The sequence below is a fragment of the Grammomys surdaster genome, unplaced genomic scaffold (assembly GCF_004785775.1).
Source record: "Grammomys surdaster isolate TR1022 unplaced genomic scaffold, NIH_TR_1.0 125749, whole genome shotgun sequence".
Lineage (NCBI taxonomy): Eukaryota > Metazoa > Chordata > Mammalia > Rodentia > Muridae > Grammomys > Grammomys surdaster.
The window spans coordinates 3716007-3728623 of record NW_021620581.1 but is presented as its reverse complement, the minus strand read 5'-3'; positions in this window follow the sequence as shown (position 1 = coordinate 3728623).

Genomic DNA, 12617 nt, shown 5'->3' with positions numbered 1-12617 from the left:
TCATGATTTCTAGGACATTGTTTACAACAGCCTTGTTAGTTACTCTGGTTTCCTTGATTTTGGTGACCCACTGTCCAACCATAAGGGCCCATTGTACATCTCATTGCTTTGGTGCTACAGCTCCATACTCCCTGGGGAACTTAATACTACCTCTTGAGACAAAGAGTTTTTAAATATGAGTTAGAAAGCACAACCTGAGCAGAGATAGTCACTGGTTTGTTGGTGGTGACAATGCTCACTAACATCCTGTGCTTGAGTATTTACTCTTCTGAGTGGACACTCAGATTGATTTATGTTGCACATATGTCCTTTGGAAGACTATGGTGGAGGGTTTCTTCTCCCAGCTGTGTTTACTCTAAACCACCAGCTACTGGCAGCTCAGTTATTGTCAGTGCTACAGGTAAAGATAAGGACAAACAGGAAGAGGAACAATAGAGTCAGAGAAAGCTCAGGAGGAAGAAGAGAAAGAGGAAGAAGATGAGAAAGAAGTAGGAGGTAAGAAGGAGGAACAGGAAGAACTGGAAGAGGAGGAAAAGAAAACATCACAAACTATCCATGCACACAGTGAGATCAGATTGTCTATGGTCACCTTAGGCCAATAAAGTTGCCATGGTGAAATTCTAAGTAATGTTAATGTCCTTTTCCTGCATAGTCCTGATGTCCTACTTCCTTTGTAAGAGGACATTACCTCATGGCACTTTTCTGGCATCGATTAATCAAACCATTTTCCAACACACCATACCCCTTAGCTTTGATGTTGCCCCTTCATTCCTGTCTGCCAAGGCCATACATGCCTTTCAAGAATACCAATTATGAATCACTGTGGCCTGCACTCTTCCAGGCCCTTATTATCATTAACTTTACTTCATTCTCTCAGGGCTTGCCACAGCAGGAAGTCCTGTTTCTTAGCAGGATCTTCCAGTCCCTGAGCAAACTTAATCCCTAGAAGCCTTCTTCCACCCTGTGGCACAGGAACATCTCCCCCCTACAGATAGAGTAGCATGCTGTCCCAGCTTCTCCCTTGGTTGGCTCCCCTTCCTGTCTTTCAGGTCCTTCCTAACCTATTTGATTCTTGTTGAACTGGGACTTTGTTCTGGTTAGATCTTGTAAATACCAATCATGAACTTGTCCTCTTTTTCTGGCCACTCTCCTGGATTTAGCATTGCAATTTCTACAACTAATAAGCAGTATAGACTACCATCTATGACTATGGGGAAGGCAAATCCTGGTAGCAAATGCAAATGGCCCACCTTTCCACAGGACAGCCGATACAGCAAATCTCGAATGTGGGAGGTGTAGCTACCAGGCAGGCAGCTTCTGCCTGTTGCTGACTGCATGTGACTTTATGCTGCTTGCTTCCTCTATAGCATCAATGTAATGCTGTACCAGGCCTTAATTGACCCCAAACTTTCTAGAACATAAAGAAGCAACTGTATCATCTTGAGTCATCTAAGAAGACACAGAAGTCCACCTCACCTGGATATAGGAGGAAGGAAGCAGGATTGGAAGGGTGGGGCATAACCTGATGGTCTTGACCACTGAGTCAGGCAAATGGAGAGGAAAACTTGCTCTTACATTTGTACTCTGTTGAGCCTTGATGGCCATGTCACATCCTTCTAGCACCTGAAACACAGTGGGCCATGAAGTCATAATGACAGACTGATTGACTGACTGACTGAATGAAGGAATGATGGGTGCTTTGGAAAGCAGAAAGTGAGTGTCAGCTGAGAAGCACTAGGATGCCCCAGTGGCTGCCTTCACACAGCAGATTCATCTTTAACCCTTTGGTACCCCTTTCCCCACAGCACACTTCCGAGGAGGTGCTTCCACCGGGCCTTTGTGCATTAGTCACCTGTCTGGATGGTGAATACGTCCATGGCAAATGCTTACAGGGCATCTGGCAATCTGTTAGCACGGGTGCATGCACAGCCTGCTGTAGGAGAGCATGTCTCCCAGCATCAAGAAACACCGGTCAGGATCAGTGTGAGATCAGCAGGCTGGGCCCTGTCCTGTTAGATGCTCCCTGCAGGTGCATACTTACTTTACTGACAGGGGTGCTGTCAAGGGTGTGTTGTTCTCTTGATCTTTCAATGATGAAACTTGAACAGAGGGAGCAGGAGAAGGGGTGGTGGTGGATTTAAGGTGATGAGGGAGGGCAGTCTTGAATGTCTGCAAATGATGCTTCCAGAAAGCTGTAGGAGAATGGCCCTCCTGCAGGCAGTGTTTTATCCTGGTCTTTAGCAGTGCATTTCCTCACAGTGCCATATGCTGGCCCATTCCTCCAACTTCGCTGGGAACAAAAGATGAAGAGTGATCAGAAGCAGGGGCACTGAGCACCTTCCATGGTGGAAGATGTGTCATGATGAGGGAGCAGGAGTGGAGGTAAGGATGCTTTGCCTTCTGGGCAGATAACCTGTGAGACATTTCTTCCCCTTTCCCTCAGGTTCTTCCCTCTTCCTCCTGGGCTCCAAGGTCTCTGATGAGAAGCTCCCCCCCCCAAACATTTCTGTTTGTTTTAGGCATATCAACATAGGATGATTTCTCTTTGACTGCTTCTAAGGTATTCTTCCTTTGTTCTCAGACCTTTGATGTGGTTTAGCTGTGGATTTATTTGGGTTTAATTTTTTGATTCTGAAATGTGTCAACTCATGTCTTGACAAAATCCGTACTGTTTCTCTTCTCCCTCCTTGTAGTGAGTTTAGTGCTTCTGCCCTCAGCTTCTGGAAGCCTTATGCTGAGACATTGGGATTTTCTCTGTAGTCTCTAGGATCCCCCCCTGAGACTCTGTTCTATGTTTTATGGTGTGTGTGTGAGTAAGCAATCCTTTTTTTTTTTTAGGGTAAATCCCACTGTGTGGACTGACTAGTGTTATTAGGCAAACCTTTGATTTTTAAGCTACTTCCAAACTTTTTTCAAACTACTCCTTTTTCTCAGCATATATTTTCTCTGGTTCTTTGCTCGGCTCGCTAAGCTCTGCTGAGGATGACCTTGCTGATTTCTTTGTGCTTCAGAGATCAGATCATTAATTTTGAAATTTCCACTGGGTTCTTTGTCTGTTCTATTACTTCCTGAGACATTGTAATTTTAGTGTATTTTTTTCTGTAAAATGATTTATTTATGTTTATATGTATGACACTTTTGCCTGCATATATACATACATACATATATACATATATATATATGCAGCACATACATATATATATATATGAATGTGTGTGTGTGTGTATATATATATATATATATATATATATATATGTATATATATATATATATTCAGCACATGCATGCAGTACCCACAGAGGCAAGAAGAAGGTGACAAATTCCTTGTAACTGGACTTACAGACTTGTGAGCTACCAGGTGACTTCTGGGAAGTAAAACTGAGTCCTTTAGAAGCTCAGTGCGGACTGTTAACCACTGAGCCATCCGTCTGACCACACGTTTCAGTTTCTTTAAAGGGAGACTTTGCTCTATTGCTCAGTGAAGCATTTTTATGAACGTTAATTGACAGGTAATGGAAATGAGCATCTTCAGTGTAAACACTTCAGTTCTTTAGATGGTAAGTGACTTTTTGTTGGAATCTGCACATGCTGTCATTGTTTCCATCAGCATCTTATTTAAACTGTGCTGTAACTGGAACCCTGTGACACCACCACATCAGAGGAAAGAGGAGATGCACTACTCCCTGAGTGAATGGAGAGTCTATCTGTGCATCTGTCCTCCTTGATTTCCACAAATCCCTCGGTCTCCAGGGAAACTTCATGTGATTTCTCATTGAGGATGGACTGTGGGATTCTGAGCAGGACTTCATTGTTGCCTTCTGGCCTAGGAAAGTGAGTGATGCCTCATTACTGCCCTCTCTCATGTAGCCTCATACAACAACACCATGGACGATTGTTCTTATTACCACTCGGTCAAATACCAGCTGTCTTAAAGTTGTCATCATATGGATGGGTAAGTAGGCACAGTTTGATGGACTAGAACCTGATCATGGTTGACACAGCCCTCCTCTGAAGACACTAAAATGAAGTGAGCTTCTGAACAATTAGTGATCAGAGAAGAGTTCAGCACATTGTGGCTATCTGAGGGTTCTTGTAAACTGTGTTTGGAAAAGGTGGGAAGCGAGTCAGTTTGTAAAGATCAGTCTAGCAGACTGACTTAGGGGCAGCGCTGTATCTATATCTCTGTGCAGGAGAACAAGGCAGCATTGAAAAGTTGGGGAGAGTTGGGTGTGGTCCCCAGGGCATTAGCAAATGATTCATTTTACCCCCATGTGGCAGGAGGCTAAGAGGTTGTAGGTAGGGAAACCCAGGATACAGGAACATAAGAGAAGCCAGCCATGGGTCCACAGGAGGCCATATTGGCTTGCATGAGTGAGGTGCTTGTACAGCCCATAAAATACATCAGCCAAGTTCTCTGTGCCACGCTGAGCCTGCATGTCTTGGCCAGTCCTGGTGGGCTGCCTGGCACCATGCAAAGCCAAATCCTGGGCCGATCACAAATGCTGGCACACAACAAACATGTACTACCTAGCTGCTGTTCATAGCTCCTGGCTGCAGAAAGACATTCACCCATTGTTCAGTGTGGGCTGCTGGAGCTGGGAGCAGATATGTGAGCATGATCCCAGGTTTCTGAGACCCTGAAGGGTCAGTCTTGAGAGGAGGAGGGATGGAAGCTGGAAGTCCTTGGCACTGAACTCAAGTTTGCTAGCTCATTCTGCAGAGACATACACTAAGGGCTGGGCAGCCCAGGCTGGCAGAGGAAGTATAAGCTAGAGAGCTAGAGAATAGGAAGTTAGAGCCACTGGAGGCAATTGTTCAAGGCTACACACTTTGTGTCTAGCTTTGTGACTACCTGAGTATGTGCATGCACACACACACACACACACACACACACACACACACTCCAACAATTTCTGATCCTGTTCACAAGATGGACAGTAGACCCAAAGCAGCCTTTTCGGTGTCCATCAAGTCCACACAGCATCTCTGGTCTGCTCATGAGGTCCTCAGATGTGTCTACCCCATCCATACTTTACAGAGAGAGCATCAACGTGCCAAAGAGTTGGACCCCCAAGCTTAACTTCATACCCCATTCTTCTCCCACAGCTAGTCCCATCCCCTCCTACCAAGGAGTTCCAGAATGAGCAGCAGCTTCCAAAGGAAACAGGCCCCCACCCTGACAAACACAAAGTCAGGTTGAAAAATGGTGGGTTTTGGTTTTGGTTGTGGGTTTTTTTTTGGGGGGGGTGGATTTTTGTTTGTTTTTACTTTTTTTTTTTTAGAAAGGCATCAATCAAAAAGGAAGCCTTCCAGCTGGCTGGAAGAGAGTGCTGAAAACATTGTTTCCAGCAAGCACCTCCAGGAGAAGCTGATGTAATAGCAGGCAGGTGGTGTCAGGCTACCTCTGGGCCGGGAAGGATGCCTGGCTAGTGTACACAGGCCTTGTTGTTAGGGACCAGCAGCAGAGGTGAATGTCACCAAAGACAAATAGACCTGTAGCCTCAGATTCAACTAAGCAACCTTCACGGTCCTCAGCAACAGCCTGGCAGCTGAGCCATGGAGATATTAAAGCCAAATGGAGGGATATGGGCTTCCTCCACATGCTGGATATTGCAAAGGGAAGCAGAAATCAGTCCCTCCCACCAGCACACACTGGACCCTTCTAAGTGATGCCATCTATCCCAAGGTGCCCTCAGAGGGCAGTGGTCTTGCAAGGCTGCCCTGAGCTGGACTAAGTGAGGCAGGCCACTGTGGCCAGCTCACTCACTCTAACCATTCCCAGGTCAGTCAGAAAACTCCCAGGTGGCATTCTGAAGCTCAAGGCAGTTCCTGTTTCTGAGAGAAACCTGAACAGGCCCATCGTGAGCATGCCAGGGCCAGGGCACAGCCTGCGCTCAAGCAAAGGAGGAAAGCTCAGAGACACAAGGTTTCTTTTCTTTTAATGTTTATTTTACTTGTGTGTGTATGCCTGTGTGTCCATGGTTCTGTGAGTGTATGGCACATGCCCTTGGTGCCAACAAGATAGTGGATGATTCCCTGAAGCGGGTTGTATGTGCTGGTAGCTGTGAGCTACCCAGGTCCTCTGGAAGAGCAGGAAGCACTCAGCTGTTGTGCCATCTCTTCAGTCCTAGGTGCAACTTTCTTATGACTGGACAAGAGGTTTTCCCATGCTACCGTTTTCTGTATGTTATACTTCCCTCTTTCAAGGAGGTGTCCAGAGTAGTGAGCACCACCAAGGTTTAGCTGGAGAGCACACATTCTCATTTGCTAGTGGAGACACATATCTCTCAGTGTACCTTGGCAAAGGCATACTGGAAGATTAGACTCTGGGACACCAGTGCTTGCTGTCCCGGGACTTCACGAGAGTGCAGTGCTTTTGCTAGCTCTCCTTACAGGAGTATGGGTGACTTCAAGCAGCTGCACCATCAAATTGCCACCTCAGCAGCAAGGATGACCACTTCTCCAGAGCTCCAAAGGTGGTGCCTGCTCTCTTCCTCCCCCATGCTCCAGTCCCTCCTGAGACCACAGGCAGCTGGGAAAGGTGACAGGGGGCAGTGTCTATAGTGTGAGGTGAGGATCAGATGACCCCAGCCCTCACCCCTGTGGATGAATGCCTGTAAGCCCAGCCTTTGGAGAGTGTGGTTTAGGCCAACCAGCAGGGCTGCAGTGGTAAAGATGGTTAACCACAATGCTATGCCCAGAGGACAGCATTCACCAGAGGAGTCTTCTTCATTCCTGCCCTTCCATGAGAGGCTTTATAACATAAGGATAGGACCGGTTGAAAAATCAGAAACCTTCCTGTGTCAATGTTAGAGAACCAAGGGAGGTGACCAGAAAAGCTTCCTTCATTCAGAAAACAGTAAGTGCAGTGCTGACAGAGGGAGCCTGCTCAGTTAGTGACGGTGGTGACACACTTCCAAAGATCTGATTAAGCATTTGCGGCTCAAATATTTGGTGTTTAGCTTATCTTTTAAGTGAGGAAATCTGTTGCCTTTCAGTGTTAGTACTTGAACACTTGGGCGTTGGTGTCCCCTGGTGGATACTTTTAGAATCTCTGCTTTAGCCCACTGCTAGCAGTAGCCCCGAGCTTGTGTGCTCCAAACAGATACTACCTTCTGCCCATCAAGAGCTGAGCTGGGTTATCAATGAATGGCCCGGGGAGAAAAATCTGAGCTCAGAAAGGAAGAGCGAGGAAAGTGGGGGAGAGCTGGACAGAATGTGAGGTGAATCGAAAACATGACCATTGATAAGGTGATGTGAGACACCTGAAGCGAGCAAGGTGTGCGTGACCTTCTGTTTGTCACCATATGTAACTCAGGGCAGTAGCTCTGCAGAGGTCAGGAATGGTGAGAATCGCATCCCCTGGTCTGTTTCCTGCTTTCCTTGGGGATCCACATGCACCTTTATGGAAGGAAGACAGAGTCAGAGTCTGGTTGTGAGGCAATTCACGTTCATCTTCTGCAGCTAAGGGACAGCCTGAGCTGCTACAAACCATGGTCACCCAGGCCTGGCTGTGTCCATACACTGTTTCTAGACAGCCAGTGAGCAGAGTCTCTTGGCTTCCATGTGCATCTGGGCACAGCCATTTCTGAGAACACTGATCTGCACGTTTAGCACACTTGAAGGTAGGTGCAGTGCAGGCTATTCTCTAACTGGGGACATAATTTCTTGGGCCCACAGACCCCAAATATGGCCTTCTTATTCCAGAGTGTACTCTCAGACATCCAGCTGAATGCAGTGAGTCATTCTCTCATATACATGTTATTCTCATTTTGTTTCTCCTTCCAGTGCACACCTAAAGCCCAACACACAATGTACACCTTGGGGAGACAGTGAATGGAAGGAGCAGATCCTTCCACAAAGAAGAAACCTTCAATAGATCCCTGGAATCCAAACAAATGAGTCAAATTCTTTTCAAATCCTCAGCCTGCCATAGTGGCAGGGGGTGGCAGAGGAAAGATCATTTACTCATTGTGTCCTCTCTTGTTCCTATGGCACATAGGTGGAAATACAGTACAATTCTTAGGGCAAGAGAACTCCTGGACCCTTCTTAGAAAGAGTCCCAGAACTGGCTTTTTTAGTAGGTGAGCATAGCTCAGATGTATTAGTGCCTTGTATATGCTCCTGAGGTTCTTTGACAATACAGGAGGCTGCTACATTTTCCTAAACCTCCCAGTCATGAGTCTGTGTAGCATGGACCCTGCAGCTTGGACCCAGGTTATGGGGAGGTAATTTATTTGGAAAGCAGCATAAATGCTTAGTGTCTCTAAGGGCTGACTAACATTGTACTATATGGTTTTGTTTGTGTTCTGCAGTTCTGTGGATTGAACCCTGGGCCTTCTATGTTCCAGGCCTGTTTTTCACCAGTGGGGATGCATTCCTTGCCCTTTACTGTTTCTTCTGCCTCAGCCATCTGAGCAACTAGGAGCACAGGTACTATCAATTGTTTTAAGTTCAAGTTGTTTGAAAGTTATTAAAGTACTTATACCACAACTTATATGGCTTAGACAATTGTGACTCACAGTTCTGAATGAGGAGAAGTGTGAAATCAAGCTGTCAGCAAGTAGAACATGCACTCTTTGAATCTCAGGGAGGAAGGAGCATTCCCTGTATGACCATGGCTTAAATTCTACAACAGTCTCTGACATTCGTTAGATATCCGTTTATCTGTGTTCACATGTACATCTCTTAGTGTGCATTTATTTTCAATCTCCCTCTTATATTTGTATGTGTGTGTGTGTGTGTGTGTGTGTGTGTGTGTGTGTTGTATGTTTTGTGTGGATGTGCCTGCATGTGTGCATCTGGAACCCAGGGATTGACATGTTGTATCTATCCACCTTATTTTTTTCAGCCATGGTCTCAAGAAACCTGGGGCTCCCCACTGGCCAAGAATAACTGGCCAGTTAATGTCAGAAGTCCTTCTGTCCCTTCCTCCTCAGTACTGGCATTACAGGTGTCCTCTGCTCTGTCTTGCCATTTTATGTATGTGCCAGGGTATTGAATTCTGGTCCATTTATCTAGTAAGCACTCTACTGACTGAGCCATCTCTTTAACTTTCTAATTTTCCCTGTTGTATAAGAGTACTAATCATACTGGATCAGCACACAGTGTACAAAGGTTATCTCTGTAAAGACCCTATTTCCAAATAATGATATATTTTGCTGTGTTAAGTGTTGGCACTTTAATGTATCTTTTTAGGATCAATAATTCAGCACATAATCCAAGGTAACACTTTTGGCATATAGTACAAAATGAAGGTCGTTCTTTCTATATCTCTAAATGAGACTTTTCATTCAAAATGTTTCTCACATCATTCTTGAGAGTTTATTTCTATCTAAATCCTATGTATATATCTGTATGCTATCTTGTGTTTTTCTCAACTTTAGAGACTGTCTTCTAACTTCCCGTCATGATAGATGAAATTATAGTTCATTTATTTCTTCCTTTATGTGGATATTTTAAACCCTTGATTATGGAAAATGATCAAAGTTACACACACACACACTCGCACATGCATCATGGCTCAACTGATTCTTTTTTTTCACATATGATGAGTATTTAATATCAATGAAAATAATGCACACAACTGTCAAGTGTCTCATCGTGCAGAGTTCTGGTAGAAAACAATGTCTGCTAAAACACTCTGCAAAATGGAGCATCTGTATCAAAATGTGTAATTGGAATCAACCAACATAAGATATCAGACAAACCCAGAGTGGGGGATATTCTATACAATAATTGGAATATAGTCTTCAAAACTTGCCATGGTCACGTAAGTCAAAAAATTAAAAATACTAGTTTTGGAATAAAGGAAACTAAAGAACTTAGCATAGGATTCCTTACCATATTGTTGGCTAGGTTTGTTTTTATTTTAAAAACAGCTAAAAATGAAATACGTTTTTATATTAAATATTAAATAATAATTTATCAATTCTAATGTTCATAATAAACACATAAGCATACAAAAGAAAAATTCTTTTTTTATGTACACTGAGGTGTATAGTACAGAATGAATTGTGTATGTAACTATTTTCTCTCAGATATACATTTTTTATAAAGCTTAGGATTATACCCAAAGTTTTACATATTTCACAATTTCTCTACCACTCAGATACATTCATATACATATATATTCATATATATATTCTTGTGACTGCACCCCCTGAACCTGCCTTTCTATGATGTCACCCTTCTCTATCTCCATGCCCCCTTTGCCTTCCTTTCCCCCTCTTTCTCCCTTCTCTCTTTTCCCTCCTGCTCAAGTGTTCTCATTATTTATATTCAGGGTTTTCTTCTGTATTCTGAATATATATATATATATATATATATATATATAATCTTTTTGAGAAATATTTTCTGAATAATTATTTTTATCCTGCATATTTATAATATAGAGCATTTAAATATATATTTACTCTATATGGAAAATATCACCAAATTTTAACAATTATGGAACTGAGAGAAAATATTGAAATTTTTCCAAAGTGCAAACGACACAAAGAAAATTTATTCAAGTCTGAAGGAATCTGCTGTGCAGCTAGAGAACCTTCACTGGCTGGACCACCTCCACCAGCCTGGGGAGGACTGTCATGGTACATTGGCCTCCTAAGGTTGCCATAAGAAACTATCAAAAATTTGATAATTTGAAACAACACGATTTTCTTCCTTCTCAGTTCTAGAACACAGAATTGTAAGGCTCAACTGATTCTAATGTCTACTCTTGCTGTTCTTCTTCCTTCCCACAGATTTTTTTGAAGGAACTCCACAGCAAACATGATGCATGTTTAACTTTTAAGTAAATTTTCTTTTGTGAACATGTATGCATGTGCTGCCTATTCTCAGAGGCCAGAGGTCTTGGATATCTGTCTCTATTACTCTCTGCCTTATTCCTTTGATATAAGTCTATCACTGCACATGGAGCTCCTGGTTTTTATTTTTATTTTTTCAGCTAGGCTGGCAGCTACTGTCTCTGCCCTCTCCATTGTCCTCAGTGTTGGGGTTACAGGTATTGTTGGGGACCTTGTACTGATTTTACTTAGGTTTTGAGAAATGAGTCAGTCACAAATTATTTAACATTCTAGAAATTTAATATTTTAAAATAAATTTTATATAGAAGGAATTGGCCTATTTTCTTTGTATGTGCCTATTATATGTCACATTGGCACTGAGCCACAGAGAAATGTCTACCTTTTTTTTGTTTGTTTGTTTTAGAGTTATTGCAGAAGTCAGAAAAGGGTTTCAGTTTCCCTAGAACTGGAGTTATGTATGAATGTGACTCATGAGAGTCTGCCCCGGTCCTCTTCAGGAGCAATGACAGCTCTTAACCACTAAGTCATCTCTCTAGCTGACAGAGCTAAAGGTTTTAGGTTTTAGTGAAATTACATGATCTCTTTAAAATGTTCAATGAAATAAAATATGAGTGTAAATCATAGAGGACATTTTATATTTTTGTCTGTTGCAGTTAGAAAATATCAGCTTTGAGTTTTCAATAGTATTAATCATTCCCAGCTATAGAGTCTACAGCCAAGCAAGCCATGTTTTCCTTCACCTGGACTATGTACATCCTTACATTTGAAGTAATTTCTTTTGTGGTCACCATTGCCATCCACTTCTGTGTTTTGGCTTCCAAGTCTCTCTGGTTGTAATGCAAGATGAACCTCAGCTATGTTTCTGTTTGGATCTGAACCATGGCCATAATTGTGGAAAACACTGAAGGGTATCTTCCATGGTCTTATTCACTACGTTTCCTCCTACCCTAAGCCTAGATGTGAGGGTGCTCAGAGACCTTGTTTGTGAACTTGAAAGGAGTCTACCAACGAACTACAAACACTTTTAGAAGTAGGAAACCCATGCAACACTGTCCCGTATCTTCTGGATTAATGCCTTTGTTCAAGAAATTTAGTCTTTCATAATTTTCAGTTTTGAACATTAATGAGGATATTAGTAGCATATAGTATTGATATGAGAAGAAACTACTGCCTTTAGTTTAACATGTTGCCTAGAAGGTAAGATGCCACAATACCAATATTTTTGCAATAACAAATTCAAAACTTTCATCTGTATGTTTGACATTGTGCTAGATTATTTATTATTTATTTTATGGGTGGGGGATTAAGTGTGACTCATCAATAGAGGGTCTAGTTTTTCAAGCTTCATTAGGTAGAAAGAAGACATAGCATACCACTCTTGATCTTCAGTCAAAAATGAACAGTGGACAATTGTTGCCACAGGAGTCTGACTCCCACTCACTGTGCCCATCTCTTCTTCCCAGAATTCTTTTCTGGCTGGCTCCAGCCACCATCACTGTCTACTATCTCCTGCACAATTGCTGTTCCCTCTCTTTATACACATCATTTGGATTGATTCCTTATTCAACTATAACTTTATTAATGAGGTTCTGACTAAACTACCTCATAGAAAATAAGAATCCCCCCCCCCACAGCTTTATTTTGTTCAGGCACATTCTCCGAGTTTATTTTAAGCTCAATCAGAGCAGGAACTGAGAACTCCAGCACTGCCAACAATGCCTGGTATACATGTACTTGTGAGCATGTGTTTGTGTATGTGCATGCAGTGTTTAATAAGGATTTGTTGAATCAATAAAGAGGAAAAGAGAT